The sequence below is a fragment of the Pleurodeles waltl genome, chromosome 2_2 (genome assembly GCF_031143425.1).
Source record: "Pleurodeles waltl isolate 20211129_DDA chromosome 2_2, aPleWal1.hap1.20221129, whole genome shotgun sequence".
NCBI classification, from domain to species: Eukaryota; Metazoa; Chordata; class Amphibia; order Caudata; family Salamandridae; genus Pleurodeles; species Pleurodeles waltl.
Window position 1 is genome coordinate 208,251,302 of NC_090439.1, and position 13,707 is coordinate 208,265,008.

At 42.1% G+C, this 13,707-nt stretch overlaps 1 protein-coding gene across 7 annotated transcripts in view; it reads right to left on the bottom strand.

Moving 5' to 3' along the window:
- Positions 1-13,707, bottom strand: part of TRIO (trio Rho guanine nucleotide exchange factor) — a 3,522,386-nt gene that overhangs the window by 2,394,578 nt on the left and 1,114,101 nt on the right. The gene's annotated exons all lie outside the window — the stretch shown is intronic.

A 13,707-nucleotide genomic window follows, 5' to 3' on the forward strand; every position in this document is an offset into this window, starting at 1 on the left:
CTTGCAAAACACCAAGCTTCTTCCATCAGGTGGCAGCTTCCTTGTATCCTCAGCTGGCATTTCCTGGGCATCTGCCCACTCTCGACACTGTCACGACTCTTGGACTTGGTCCCCTTCTCTTACAGGTACTCAGGTCCGGAAATCCACTGTTGTTGCTTTGCTGGTGTTGGCTTTCCTTGCAGAATCCCCCTATCACGACTTCTGTGCTCTCTGGGGGTTGTAGGTGCACTTTACACCTACCTTACAGGGTCTTGGGGTGGGCTATTTTTCTAACCCTCACTGATTTCTTACAGTCCCAGCGACCCTCTACAAGCTCACATAGGTTTGGGGTCCATTCGTGGTTCGCATTCCACTTTTGGAGTATATGGTTTGTGTTGCCCCTATATCTATGTGATCCTATTGCAACCTATTGTAACTTTACACTGCTTGCATTACTTCCTTTTGCTATTACTGCATATTTTTGGTATTGTGTACATATATCTTGTGTATATTTGGCATCCTCATACTGAGGGTACTCACTGAGATACTTTTGGCATATTGTCATAAAAATAAAGTACCTTTATTTTTAGTATATCTGTGTATTGTGTTTTCTTATGATATTGTGCATATGACACCAGTGGTATAGTAGGAGCTTTGCATGTCTCCTAGTTCAGCCTAAGCTGCTCTGCTATAGCTACCTTCTATCAGCCTAAGCTGCTAGAAACACCTCTTCTACATAATAAGGGTAACTGGACCTGGTACAGAGTGTAAGTACCCCTTGGTACCCACTACAAGCCAGGCCAGCCTCCTACACTACCTCTCTGTTTAAGGCCCTAAGGTCCATACATATCCACATTTCACTATCACCCGTCCTTGCCACAACTATAGGTGCCAGCCACTCGGTTGCCTCCACCTCCTCAATTACACCCAAATCCTCCAATCTTTTAAGTTAAGCCACTACTGGCTCCTGTAAGGCCAATGGAATTCTCCTCACCTTTGCTACTACTGGAGTAGCGTCCTTCTTCAGTCTAATCCTATGTTAATAGCCTTTTAGACATCCCAACCCTTCCGAGAACACATCTGGAAATTCAAGTACTAAGTCCCTCTCATAATCATCAACTTTCTGCACCTGGACTTGTGGTTGGGCATTCAGAGTTACTATAACACCCAACAACTTCTGATGTGTCCAACTCAAAAGATTGTCACCCTAGTTGGTCACATATATTTTCCCTACAAGATATCTCCCTTTCAACTCAAGATGCCCTTCAAAATACCCTAACATCCTTAAACACCGTCCACCATAACCACCAGGGCACACGTCCATTTTCTTTAACTTTCTATCCTTCATTGTCAAAGTGTCAAAACTCTGTTTAGAAATTATGGTAAACTGTGAACATATTTAAAAACGCATCAGTACACCAATTCCATCTACCATAACCACCTCATTAGGATGTTCACTACAACTCAGTTGTGCTTCCACTTGAAAAACAATTTCCTGCTAAACCTCTTTGACCTCCTTCACCACACTACAGTTAAAATTATTTTTCTTTTTAGTACGGCAGCATTTATGAAAATGCCCTTTTCTCCCACAAGTATTGCAAATCACATTCAATGCTGCACAGATGCTTGCATTTGCTTTATGACCACTCTTGCCACACCTAAAACATTCACCTTTAAATTTCACCACTTCATCTTTTTTCCTCTCATCACGCTCTCCTTGTTTTTTACTTCACATACTACGTCCTCCACCTTTGTGTTTTCCCTAGATATTGTTTTTTTTCCTCACTCAACTCCATAACAAACTTCATCATGTGTTCCACCCTTTTCGCTACCATAACAACCTCTTCCAATGGTGGTTCATCTTTTAATCACAACTCTTCCCTAATCTTATCACTGCTGCACTTCAACACAAATTGATCTCTGATCCTCTCATCCACTAACATACCAAATTTGCAAGAGGCTGCCAATTTCCTCAAACTGGTTATAAACTCCTCCACAGGCTCATCTTTACCTTGTTTTCGTTTTCCAAAATAATATCTTTCCATAATTGTACTCACTCTTGGTAAACAATGCTTCTCTAACTTACTAACACAAATCTCATATTAATTCAAATTTCTAGCTTCTTCGCCACTGAGATCTGGCTAATTCTCTAGTACCTCTTGCCCTTCACCACCCAAACAATGCATAAGTAATGAGTGCTTCCTTCCAGCACTTAACATTGGTCCACAAACATTAGCATAATGAACAAACATTTTCTTCCATTTGGTCCATGGATACAACGGTTCCCCAGGACTACTGAAAAAAATGGTGGAGGCGATACATTCTGCATTCTCTACAATTTGCTACTAACAAATCACTTCCTAAATTAATTAAACAATAGCAAAACAAACAAAACCATAACGTTTCCTTTTTCCTTAGCAAAATCTTCAGAGGTGTGCCTGTCACTCTGTTTCTTTTATTTCTCCAATTCAGACAGGCATTGTACTTCCCAACATCAAAGGTGTGCCTGTCACCGTTTTTCCTGAAACGATACCAACAATTAAAGCTGCAAATCATCCAAACACGTGTGTCATAGCGTGATGACAGAGATAGCCACTTTAAACAAACTTGCTTCACAGCAGCTTCCTCCTGTAGGGGCCGTCTCCTTTAAGTTTGAGAAAAAAAACCTTTAGGTTCTGTGAAATCTTCCTGGATATGCCCCTAAACATAAATGCTATTCACAGCGTACGACCCTCTCAGATGACAGCAGAGCTTGAAAGCAAAGCCGCTTTCTACAAGCCGTCGGCACACGGTGAACACACGCTTCCTCCTCAAAACCACTTTCTACAAGCACACGGCGAACACACGCTTCCTCCTCAAAACCACAGTGTATTTCCAAATACCAATGAACTTCTCCACACGTTCCTGTCACCAAGACGCAGTGAATCGAGAAGCAGAAAACCAGCCCAGTCGTCACGAAACTCCCGTAAGTGTCGTCTTTACACTAGTTATCTCTAGACAAATCCGAAGTTGAGGCGATTAGAGATCCCACAATCGTCACCGATGTAAAGTTGTTTGTATGGCAATAAACAACTTAGAAAGTATTGTCATCTTTATAAGTGACTTTATTGGTAATCGCCCCAACCATCTTTCTCCTCCGCTCCAACCGTCGTAACACGCGACCCCCGCTCACCTCTGGATTCCTTCTCCCTGGTGACCTCTACGTTAGATATACCACACTCAGATTTGGGGAGCATTAGAAAAGTGGGAAGGAAGAAGGGCAAAGAAGAAGGATAAACGAAAACGAGATTCACAAGAAGGGTCTTAAAGTGCTCCGAAAGAAAAGGATCCAGTAAAAAATGTTACCAATGAGGGAAATTCCAGGAGGGCAGTTTGTTCATGTTCCATGGCACAGGAGTGATATTCTTTCATTCACAAATGATTACCCAAAACTGAGAGAGAAACCAGATGAGTGGTACCAGCAGAATTGTGAAACTTTCTAAATGTCTGTGGGAAGACCTGAATACCTTGTAGGAAATAGTGGTTCCAGCGGATTTGTGGGTTGGGTGCAAGAGAGCAGTGGACTGGCTGACGAGTGAACCGGAAAGGGATAGAGTTACAGGTGCACCGTCACATGAAGTGATGAAACATTACTACAAAGTGATTGAGTTCCTGAAGACCAGAATCTCGCCTAAAAATACTGATTGGCAACGAATTGATAGGACAGTGCAGGAGGCGAAAGAGTCAATACATACCTATTATGAGAGATTGTTGAAAGCGTTCAAGGAGGTACAGTGGTAAAGAAGCAATTGAGCCAAAAGACATGTTGCACTTTGTGTTCAGGTTTGTTGAGGGATTGAGACCAAAAAGAGGGCAGATGATTAAAAGTCATTTGATTTGCTGGCAAGCGAAGCTGATTGATGAGGTGCTGCAGTATGCGAAATACTGCAGTGATGAAATTGAGTTGAAGCAGAAAATGTTGAAGGAGAAAGCGATGGTGATGCAAATTAAAGCAGCTCAAACAGGAGTGCAGGGAGCTTTAGTGCAAGAGATGCCGCAACAGCAGGGAACTGTCATGTTCCAACCTCAGATGAGAGGTAGGGGTCGTGGAGTCAACATGACTCGTGGTCCGGATTTGAGTACTGTATTGGTTCAAAATGATGTGCAAGGGATGAAAAAGATGTTACCATGTCATCTGTGCGGAAACGTGGGACACTGGAAGCGGGAATGTACGATGATGGTGCAGGGTGGTGTTGTTCAGCAAGGTGGTGATGTCAATACATTTCAAACTGTGAAAGTCCCTAGAATGAGAGGACTAAATCCGAATGTTCAGAACCAGGTGCAGAATTTTCAACCCATGCGGCAGGTGCAAATGCCTCGTGCACAAGTGACACAGTTGCAACCAATGCAGCAGCAGGTTCCTATGGTACCTAGAGAGCAAATGCAGATACCTCAAGCCACGATAGAACAGCAACAGATGATGCTTAATCCGCAGGTCACAGGTCAGAGACAAGACAGAAGTAATGACAGTGCACCAATTCCTGTTACATAGTGAGAATGAAATAAACGATGAATGGATGAATATTAGCTTGGACGAAGAGCCATGTATGCTTGCAGCGTCCTTAGAGGTAAATCAGAGAGGACCTTTTGTGAAGGGAAAGGTAATGGGTCACAGAGTCTCATTTCTAGTAGTCACAGGAGCTACATGCTATACAGTGACAAGTGCAGAAGTTCCGAACCTACCTCTTTCAGGTAGGACAGTTCAGATTGAGAGAGTAGCAAACAGACAATTGACAAATCCGATCACAGATCCAATAAAGGTTGAGATTGGCTACTTCCAGGGACTGCATAAATTTGTAGTCTGTGACTCAAGTCCAGTATCTCTACTGGGAATGGACTGGTTATGCAAGACCAAATGTTCCATTAGTTGTTCAAATTCAGGAAGAGAGGGTCAGACTAATAGTGATGAAAAGGAAGAACAGACATCTGAAACTGCAAATGACAATGTTGAGGAAGAATAGCTGTTGATTGAGTTGTTCCCAATGTTTACTGTGAAGGAATTACATGAAGACTTGCAGGGAACAGTACAGGAAAATGTGTGAGACCTGACAGGTAAAGAAGTGGGCTTGATTAAGGGAGTGGAGCCAACTAAAATCACTTTGAAGCTGAATGTAGTGTTTCTGCAGCTTCCACAGTATAACATGGCACAAGATGTTCTGATGAAAGTGGCACAGATAATTGGAGATTTTCTAAAACAAGGAGTTTTGAAAGAAGTGTTGAGTAGTCCATGTAATTCACCGATAATGGGCTTAAAGAAGCTGTGTGGGAAAGTGCACATTGTGCAGGACTTGCGGAAAGTGAATGACATCGTGGTCAAGTGTTGTCCTGTAGTGCCGAACCCAGCAGTGATACTGTTTTAGATTCCTTGCGATGCTGAGTGGTTCACAGTGGTTGACTTGTCACAAGCTTTCTTTTCTGTGCCTCTTCATGAGGATAGTCAGTTTCTTTTTACTTTCAAATTCCTAGACAGCGTCTACATCTGGTGCAGGCTTCCACAACGGTATACAGAGTCACTGTCTCTGTTAAATCAGATCTTGAAAAAGAACTTGGAGTCATTGGAACTACCGTACCAATCGACTCTAGTGCAGTACATTGATGATTTGCTAATTGCATCCAGGACAAGGGACGAGTATAAGTATGACTTGATTGCCCTGTTAAACAATTTAGGGAAATTTGGACATAAGGTGTCACCTTTGAAATTGCAGTACTGTCAGAAGTCAGTGAAATACTTGGGACAGCAGATTGAGAAAGGGTCAAGGAGCATCTCCAGAGAGAGGATTACAATGATACTCCAGAGAAGTCCACCAACTTCATCGAGAGATGTCAGGATGTTTCTGGGAACGGTAGGTTATTGTCGACACTGGATTCAAAAAATTTCTGAGATTGCCAAACCATTGCAGCAGCTGACACACAAAGATGTTACAGATCCCATACCTTTAGGTGAAGATTAGATGAAAGCGTTCACTGGGTTGAGGTAGAGTTTGTGCAGAGCTCCAACGTTGGGAATGCCTCATTACACAAAGCCATTCACATTGTTTTGTCATGAACGTGATGCTTGTTCTTTGTCTGTTTTGACACAGGTCCATGGAGGTGCTTATCGCCCAGTAGCCTATTTTTCAGCTACCTTGGACCCTGTCGCAGCAGCTTTACCAGGCTGTTAGCGGGCAGTTACCGCAGTTGGTCAAAGCCTTTCTCATTGTGAGGGAGTAGTGATGGGATACCCTTTGGTTCCTTATTCTGTTGAGATTTTACTGACAAGGACGAAAACACCGTCCTTGACTGGTGCAAGATTGACAAGGTATGAGATGAGCATACTAGGTGCTCCAAATGTAACATTGAAAAGATGTACAGTGTTGAACCCGGCAACATTACTTCCAAGTGATACTGTTGAAATTGAAAAGGAGGAAGACATTAAGCATGATTGTCTTGAGGTAACTGAACTGTGTACAAAATCAAGGCCTAATATCAGAGATACTCGAATGGAAGAAAATGATCAAATTGTCTTTGTTGATGGTTCATGTCTCAGAGATGGTACAGGGACATTGAGAGCAGGATATGCTGTATGCACAATCACAGGTACCTTCAAAGCCTTCCGTTTTATGGTTTATATTCTGCACAAGTAGCAGAATTGGTAGCCCTCACTAGAGCATGCCATGTTTCTGCAAGGCTGAGAGTCACAATCTATACTGACAGCCAATATGGATTTGGAATTGTCCATGATTTGTCAATTGTGGTCACAAAGAGGTTTCCTGACCTCTACTGGTACACCAGTAAGAAATGGCGACAAGATAAAGGAGTTGTTGTATGCAATACAGTTACCTGAAGAAATTGCTGTGGTAAAATGCAGTGCACATCAAAAGGCACAAGATGACATCTCACTGGGAAATGGATATGCAGATCAAGCTGCACGGTTTTGCACGTTGAACTGTATATCGCTCAGACAAGTGGGAACTGATGTCAGAAGAAGCCAGTACATGTACAAGTTTTGCACTGAAAGTGATCTATACTCTGGAAGAGTTAAAAACATTGCAAAGTAATGTTGACAAGGAAGAAAAATGTCTTTGGGCTAAACTGAAATGTGTTCAACGACCTGATAAAATTTGGGTTTCTGAGGAGGGTCAGATGGCCCTGCCAAATAGTTTATTGTCCCAAATGGCCAGGTATTATCACGGACAGGAACATATTGGGAGAAATGCCATGGTTTGATTGTTCATGATTGACTGGTTTAACCCTAAGTTCAGGCGGACAGCAGAGGCAGTATGTCATTGCTGCATAATTTGTCAGCAGCTAAATGTGGGGAAAGGGACAGTGGTGAATTTGAGCCACATTGGAAGAGCAGGAGGTCCATTCAGCAGGATGCAATTGGATTTCATTGAGATGCCTGCATGTGGAGGTTTAAAATATGTGTTTGTGATTGTGTGTGTTTTTAGTCACTGGATTGAAGCATACCCTACAAGAAGAAATGACAGTCTCACAGCAGCAAAGCTGTTGCTTAGGGAGTTGATACCACGTTTCGGGTTTCCGATCTCATTAGAATCAGATAGGGGAACGCACTTCAATAACGAGGTGATTAAACTCTTATGTGCAGCACTAAACATCAAACATAAGTTGCATTGAAGTTCCCGCCCTGAAGCATCAGGACTGGTTGAACAGATGAATGGTACCTTGTAATCAAGAACTGCAAAGATGTGTGCACCTATGAATCTGAAATGGCCAGATGCATTGCCTTTGGTGTTGATGTCAATGAGAAACACACCTGACAGGAAGACAGGGCTGTCGCCCCATAAAATCCTCATGGGAAGAGCAATGAGATTATCAGCAGTTCAAGCCAATGCACTTGTAAACATTACAGATGATATGGTGTTGGACTATTGCAAGGGTCTGGCTGATGTGGTTCGCTCTTTCTCTCAGCAGGTGCATGCCACCATCCTGCCACCCATCCATGATCCAGGACACAACCTGAGAGCCGGTGACTGGGTTGTTGTCAGAAAGCATGTTCGCAAGACCTGTTTGGAACTGCGTTGGAGGGGTCCTACCAGGTGGTGTTAACATCTACGACAGCTGTGAAGTGTGCAGGACTTCCAAACTGGATACACACGAGCCATACAAAGAGAGTGGTATGTCCACCAGATCATGAAGAAGAGTTGTTGAAAGCACCAACAGCAGTGAAACAGGTCGCCGCACCTGAGCCAGAAGGGAGCCAATAGAGCCTGAAGTTGAACCAGAGCTAGTGGAAGATGGTTCTATTACCCCTGTAAAAGACAAAGGTGAAGAATTACAGGAGGGTGTGCAAGAACCAATCTCACCGGATACAGCAGGAGAGCCTAGCTCAGCAGAGGTTCTTCAAGAAGCACCGAGAAGCACCCAGTGCTGAAAAGCAGACAGAGCAAGTGCCAGACCAAGAGGGTGAAAGAGTTGAGACGGATCAAAGTCAAAGTGATCTGACTCCTCCTGAGCCCGTTGCAGGGCCATCAAGAGAAAATATCATAGAGAAAGAGAAGGAGAAGAATCCACTTCTGAGAAGAATATTAACAGAAGGAACAAGAAAAGGAGATAACTGGCAGAATCGCAGATAGGGAAGAAAAAGGAACTGGCCATAAATGAAACAATAGAGGAGGAAGTGGATACTACGAGAAAAGAAGAATTGAGTGAAGGAGAATTAAGTGGTGATCGAAGGTTGAAAAGAAAGAGAATAGCAGGTTGACGTTACACAGGTCCTGAATGGGCGTATACAACTACGAATGAATGGCAACACGAGTTTATATCTTTTTGTTTTGATAGAGAAGTTCAGAGTCAGTACTTTAATGTAACCTGAAAGTGATCAAGGAAGCTGAACTGTTGAGCTAATCTGAAAAATCCTAAAAAGAGACTGTTTGGAAATAATACTGAAAGAGACACTGAAAACCGGATGTGACAAGCTGCTAATTGATTTTGACAACGGAAAAGGGATCCTGCATGTGAAACTGAACTGAGAGAGAAGAATTTTTGATTTTTACTGCACTTTATATAAGAGTTACTTCTGTTTTCCGATTCTTTACAGATCATGGCTGAGCTAAATAATCAAGATAGAATTGCTAGATGTTGTAGATACATGAGTGTTGGATTGGCAATTACGTGTGGAGTAATGTTTATAGTGATGATTGTGGGAATGTCTGTTCATGATATGAAAAGAGCTATTATTACTTCTGCTCCTGAAACTACTACATTAACAGCTTTAGAAAGGTTTAAGTTAGATGAGAAGTACTTGTATAACTATACTAATGCTCAAGGAGAGCTTTCTTCTAAAGTTTTCTATCGCTTGTTGAGTGAGTATGTTGAAACAATGGATGCAAGGAATTGTCTTGTGTGTACGCAAATTCCTTCATCAGTAGAGGAAGGAGTTACGTACCATAGCTTATGGCATAAGCTGTAGTTTGCAACTAACAAGATTCTATAATCAAGAGTACATACAGTATTTTTATTCTAACCAAGATTTCCTGTTTTCGTTTATTCCTATTATTAGATATCTGAGTAGAGTAGCTAGAGAGCATGATATAGTGCTAGTTAGGGGATTCTTTCAGCCTACACTAACCTTTGGGACAGCCTTTGCGCATCGTAATAACTAGAAGTGGTTGCTTACACCTTTAGAGACGAGCTTCATGGGGCATACTGATGATAGGAGAAAAGCATTAAAAGAAAAATTAGAAAAATGTTTAGAGAAAAGGACTTATAATATGATTATGCTTACACAGCTATTAAAACGCAAGGGAAATTAGCATTAGACGCATTACATGTAGGGCCGCTTTGTATATATAGACCAAAATCACGCACTGACACATTATTTGTGGGAACAAGAAAATGTAGGCATGTGTTTTTGTTTCAGAGTAAGTGGATGTTTATGCTGAATGGTCAGGACCCTGCTATTCCTGGGATCTATTATATTTGTGGACTTAATGCTTATTATCGTCTTCCAAGAGGATGGTATGGGACATGTTATTTGGGGATAGTCTTTCCTAAAATTTACCAGATAGATGATTTATAGAAGTTTCCAAAATTGACTGAATTACATCATAAGCGAGAGGAGGGAAACCTCTTCTGCAATTGTGGGAGATATCTTTAGTGCAGTGATTCCTTCAGTAGGAATCAATCTGAATTCGATCAAAATACGAAAGTTGTTTACTATTGTGGATAACATGCTGATGAATTTTACAGGGGTAATACTCCTGATAGATACTGAATTAGCGGCGGATGGAGCTATGACCCTTCAAAATAGGCTTGCTTTAGACACCCTTTTAGCGAAAGACGGCGGAGTCTGTAAGATGATTGATGCCAGGCATTGTTGCTCATTCATACCAAATAATGATAAGGAGATAAGAGGCTTACTCAGTAATCTGACTTACTCAAGAAAAGATTTAAAGGAATTGAAAGAACCAGGTGTTTGGGAAAAGATTGGAAAAGGATTTGCTTCAGTGGGAAATTGGCTTAGTCAAATTTGGAATTATTAAAAATCATACAAGGAATATTAATTGTGATTGCTTGCACATTAGGATTATGGGGTTCATGTAAATTATGTCAAAAGATAAAATTGAAAAGATCTAAAAATAATCAGAGAAAGGAAGAACAAAATAGGGAAAGAATTTATAGGGAAGATTTGAGAAGAAGACAAAATACAGCTAAAACAAATGTGAAATGATGAGGAAAGGAAGGTGTGGTGACATTTAGTCATCAAAGGGAATGTTGAAGCAGATATGCTAATTAGAAATTATGAATAAATGCATACATGTTATGCTTTATAAAAGTTCATAGAGAAATTAATTGTAGAGAAATTGAATGTGCAGGTTTTAAAAAATGTGCCAACGCAGTATGTCAGCCACTTATATGAGCTTGCACTAAAAGAACTAAAAATGTGTGAAATAATGAAAATGTGTAATAATGATGTAATAATGTGCCACAATAAGATGTATAACCTATGATTTGCATTACAACATAGAAGCTATCTTAGCCGAAGTCGAGGCCTACTTGCCAGGCCTCAGGCAGAAGTAGAATTAATAAACGCACGATGTAGAAGTTGCCGATGCCTACGAACTGACCGTGAACTATGTGCTTAGCTAGAATTTTCTGCAATGTACCGATGGACAGGGTATGATGAAGTTATTTTGATACAATCATGCGTAGAGTAGGCTGAATGTACTTTCCCAGGACTTGAACAATAGAGACACTGACTGAAGAGGAACATGCAACATTTTCGATACCTGGAGAGCCAGATGATGAAGACACTGTACAGTGGACCAATCCATGAACTGAGAAAGATGAAATATTAGAACTCTTAAGATATGTAGAATAAAACGTATTGGGTAACGTCACATATGGAGAACTGATTGACCAATTAGGAATTAGGGGGATGGACTGAAAAACTAATAAAAAGTCATGACAAGGGGCTAAAACTTCAGATGCGAGGGGAGAACTGATGACGTCAAGAGATGCGGTTCGAGATTGTGTCATTGGGCTCATGCTCTTAAGAGCCTGATGCGTTGCTGATCGACTGATGACTGAAGACGAAGACTGACTTTGTTGCTGATCCATTTGGTGGATAGGTAGCTATGACAATGTGACTGATTCACTACAATGCCGATCTTTCTAGGTACCAACTGCGCTCTTTTATAGTTTTTCTCTTAGCTAGATGTTTTCCAAATTCACGTTTTCTAAATTGTTTTTGCATGAAGTCCCACATGCTAAATGTTAATCTGGGTTAGGTAAGGGTTCTTTGAATGACTCTGATAGTGACAAATGATTGATGGACTGATTGCTGAACTCTGCTATTAATGCCGTTATAATCATCTTTGTTGGCTTATGCTGAAGCATTTGAGCATTTGTTTTCTCTCAAGTTATGATTAGATTGTGTTATTGGTGGTAATTATTGAATTAATTCTGAGTTGATTGAATAAAGTTTGATCTAACCTGATGACCTAGTATTGTAAATAACAGGGAAATAAAACTGATAAAACGTATAATTGAGTTGTGGTTGTTCATGAAATGTTGATTTATTGTCTCATGCTTAATGATTCTTTTAGTGGTTGTTGATACACTACATTACATTGGTAGCGCATTGTGAAGCAGGAGGAGGGGCCAGCCGCCACACGTCAGGGCAAGGAGCCCTTTAAAACATTTGACGCGCTCCCGCTGCCGCGGGTAGCGCATTGTGAAGCAGGAGGAGGGGCCAGCCACCACACGTCAGGGCAAGGAGCCCTTTAAAACATTTGACGCGCTCCCGCTGCCGCGGGTAGCGCTTTGTGAAGCAGGAGGAGGGGCCAGCCGCCACACGTCAGGGCAAGGAGCCCTTTAAAACATTTGACGCGCTCCCGCTGCCGCGGGTAGCGCATTGTGAAGCAGGAGGAGGGGCCAGTCGCCACACGTCAGGGCAAGGAGCCCTTTAAAACATTTGATGCGCTCCCGCTGTGTGGGACGTGCGCGGGCAGCGCCCGGGCAAAGCCCGGGCCAAGGGCGGGCCCGTCCTTGCCCGTCATTGCCAGGAAGAGCCAGGGCAGGGCCACCCCCCTAATATCTTGAACTAGGTAGGCTCAAATGTGATGCCTCTTAAAAGCAGTGCGCCTGGGTTTATTTAAGTATAAACAATCTTACCCATATCGCACTACCTTTCAATTAGGGCCTACCGGCTTCTGAAATACATTACCCAAGGTATTCATAATCTCCCCTTCGCGCTTTAGTTATAACGTCCTTGAGGTTGATAGATTACCAAGGTGGGGAAAAGAAAAGCTACCAGTAATCCTACTGAGCAGGGAAGGGCAAAAAGAGCTCCCCGACATGCGGCCGAAAATTGTACGCTCACCCAAATCGATGATCTTATAGAGGAAGTGGAGAGTTTGCTAGCCACTAAACCCTCAAAATCTCGTAGGAAAGATGCTCCTTCCTCCTCAAATGTCATAAAATCTTTCTTCGTCCCTGTGCACAGAGACTCGCAGAGACCTATACTTCAAGGCACCAACACAGAACTTAGGAAGCTAGAATTTTTAAAGAATCCAACAGAGAGCCCTAAATTAAACCTGTCTAACCAGCAAGATGATGTACCCCCCCTGCCAAACTGTAATAATCGCTTCTTACCCCTTGCTTCACCATCGCCAGCTGAATTAGAGAGAACTATCTTAAGGGAAACTGAGGAGCCAGTTCCAGTCATACCCACGCAGGAAGAACATCTAGCTGACTTCCAGTTAGCACAGATAAGAGATGAAATTTTAAGTCTTAGAGAGCATCTTACATCTTTTACCCATATGATATATGAGAAGCTGGATAGCATATCTGCAGTAATTGGGGATATAAGGAAGACACCACAAAAATCTGACCCTAATTCCCTGCCAAAGTCAGTCAAAACATCGGAAACATCCATCCCACAGAGGTGTAGGGGCCAAAGGGTCGAAATGGTAACACAGACTATTCAGGGGGGCAATAGCGCACCTCCTGTAGCGTGTGTTCGTAATAACTACAATCCACCCTTGGACACAGGGAACAATTGGAAGATGCACAGAGAAGGACACCTAGATAAAAGCCCCAAACACCCCTTGGGAAATAACTTCCAAAGTCAGACTAGATATAACATCTATTATATTTATATAACAAACGTCCCCAAGTTAAGCAAAGATCAATTTGAGCAAGGGGAATCTCTTAAAAACAAAGTTATACATTGGATAAGAAGGA